This window comes from Hylaeus volcanicus, chromosome 6, assembly GCF_026283585.1.
Source record: "Hylaeus volcanicus isolate JK05 chromosome 6, UHH_iyHylVolc1.0_haploid, whole genome shotgun sequence".
NCBI lineage: Eukaryota > Metazoa > Arthropoda > Insecta > Hymenoptera > Colletidae > Hylaeus > Hylaeus volcanicus.
In genome coordinates, this window is record NC_071981.1 from 2,095,253 (window position 1) to 2,098,142 (window position 2,890).

General features: G+C 43.4%; 1 protein-coding gene across 8 annotated transcripts in view; it reads right to left on the bottom strand.

The window, feature by feature from the left end:
- LOC128877949 (uncharacterized) overlaps positions 1-2,890 on the bottom strand; it is a 37,123-nt gene that overhangs the window by 16,127 nt on the left and 18,106 nt on the right. For 2 of the 8 annotated variants that reach the window (XM_054125649.1, XM_054125644.1), the window contains exon 1: positions 250-1,987. The exons of 4 other annotated variants lie outside the window; for them this stretch is intronic. The gene's annotated coding sequence lies outside the window, so the exon portion shown is untranslated. Of the gene's footprint in view, positions 1-249; positions 1,990-2,890 lie in introns of those variants that run through there. 2 more of the 8 variants (XM_054125652.1, XM_054125650.1) reach the window with 2 other exon arrangements.

Here is a 2,890-nt window from a genome sequence, read left to right on the forward strand (position 1 = left end):
AATAAAGATCAACGTTATTAAACGACAAAATTTGTCTAGCCACTGAAAGATAATTAATTTATTTCAGAGATCATTTCTCAACTGTTTGTTTCACAGAGTTAATTTGTGCAATGAACGGTTCAAATATAAATAAAGAGCTATAAAGACAGACAAAAACGACACTTTCCCGGTTGCCAAATAGGCCAGCAAAAATAAAATATCGAGACGTGAAATCACAGCGTGCTCGATTTTTTATTTCCTTCGACTTACATGCACAGCTGCGATTTTCAACCCCTGGCACGTTACGAGGCAGCTTTCCTCGACGCGACGCACTTGTTGCATCCTTCCAGGAATGCTGGCATGGTCGTTTCGCGACGACCCACTCGTTCGCGAGAGGATATCGCCCGATCGTTTAGGGTGTTGTCGCTCGATCGCGAAAAACTCGAGGCGAGCGCGACGCCGCTCGTTCCGCTCGCGGATGCTTCCAGTTAAAGACTAAATGCGTAACCGCGTTCTGGCTACATCGACGGTCCACAGGCTCTATTTTCGCGCCTTAAGCCGCTGTCGTGCGGAGTAGCCTCAACACCGAGCCGCGAACTCGACTGGAAGCGACAATGATCTCACTGGTCGACGAACCAATCGGAATTTTTGGCCAGAAAGAATTAGTTACTTGTTTGGTTGTACGAACAAAGTCTTTCACGACGACACGAGCATTGTGTCTTAGGTACGCTTGTAAAGTAAACGTCGCGTTTCATTGCATACACTTCCACTGACAAATGTGTGGTCACTTCCTCAATTGGAATAAATTATTAAAAGTTATGAATGTATCAATGAATATCATTTGTGTTTTCGTGTTTAGTTTGGGTTGCACTAGAGAATATATTTTGTCGATAAAATTTCGAATGGAAGGATAGTTAAAATTACGATCTACGATTCGATCCACTGACACTAAAGAAGCACTAACACACCCGGTGAAAAACAATCCAAAAGTCCAGTTCGTTAATAATATGCTAGCTGAAACATGTTCATTCGAAGCAGAGCTACTCCATGACTCGATTACGAATACGCACACAACTGTTTCAAGATGATCTCGATTTCGATCTACGTTCGAGGACCGACTAATGAGGGTTCGTCTCACGGGACCTTCTTGTACCGAGTATGGCGCGAAACTGCGGTCGATCGCGCTTCGCAGGTAATTCGATGATTGTCATCAATGTCGCTGGATTGCGTAACGGGGCGTCCTTTGTGCGCAGTCCGTGGAAGTCATTCGTGGATTAACGAGCACCGCGATCCGAATGTTTCCGTTTCGCGGAAATCCTATGCCCCGATCGAACTCACCGATTCGCCTTGAAATCGACGACACGTTTGTAAACAATTTAATCTTCGACGGATCGTTGACCCTAAACCGCTAATTTTTATCCTCTAATGAATCTCTGAAGCCATATACACGGTGCATCTATATTTACAACGTACTGCAACTATCATCAATCGAACACCTTTCCTCGATTTGCGAAATTATTAGCGAGCACCTAAACGACGTCAATGTACGAAACGCAACAGCTAACTAAAATTGCGTATCGCGTAGCTCTTTACGCAGTCGCAAATCCTGGATCTACTGTCCTCGGATTAACCTACACACGTATTTGTAAACACCTAAACAACAGACGATCGCGTTAATTTGTTCGACAGGCTCGTGAAATTCATGAATTTTAGTAAAGCTACATAAATAAATCACGATAGATGTTTGATTAGTGACATCCAATAGTCTAAATAACATTAAAGCCCAGCAGAAATTTTTAAGAAAGAGTATTTTTAACTCTTTGCACTGGAAATTATATTTCATTTTGGTTACCAGCAGTTCCCATTTTTGTTTCATTTGCAAGTGTTTTATTTGAAATAAAGAATATTTATCTGACAGTGAACGTGTTGATCTACTAAATAAATAATATCATCTTATTTTACTAGGTCATCCCATAAGTTCGTGGTGCAGACTGAGTCGATATTTAACCCTTCCAGCACCGCTGTGGTATCATGAAAAAGTAGCACGAACTTATGGGACAACCTAATAGTATTTTTACTAAAAATCCCGACACTCATTTCCAAATAACCAACACTGTCCCTGTTTGTCCACCTCGGAAATGAGTACACGCATCGTTGACAAAGTCGATAAGTCTAAAATGGGAACATTCCACGAGTCTAGCGCGTGCTCGCGATTCGGACGAGGTCGATGACCCCGGAGCCGCGTTCGGAAAAACCTCTCCGCGAGATTGGAGTCCACGGTTCTCGAAGAAGTGACTGCACAGAGGATTTGCAACGGAACGTGACAGAATCCAGACTGCGCGAGAACGAACGACAATGATCTTGACCTCGTACGAATAAATACGTCGTCATAGACCGAGGTCGCCTCCGCGTTTCCGCGTAAGCGCGCACGCGTTCGGTTACGCGGCTGCATTAATAAACATGAAAGCAGCAGCTCGCTAACGATTGGCGCGGATCGCGTTTGCGGCTGTCTCCCCGCTGGTCCAACCGTTACCAACGTCCGAATTTCCAGCGATTTTATCGAGCGTTGCTAATGCGGACATTTTTTTAACCCTTTTCCACGGTAAAAGCGACCCATACGAACCGACCATTGGTTCGCTGGCCAGAGTCAATGTTTGATAACCAGGCTTCTCTTCGTCGTATTGTACAGCGAGCTCGACGGTGACCCTATTAAGCAGTCGAGGCATTTTCTTTTTCAAGTAATTTGCAACTTTGTGATGGTCGTTGTGAGGGATGTTCTTTCTTTTGTGGAAGTGTAATAATGGTTATGATTGAGATTCTAGGCATTAACTTTGTTTACCCTTCGTATGCACTGTGATCTGATACTAAATAGTCTCCTCTTTAAAATTCTTTTATATAATTAATCTTAATT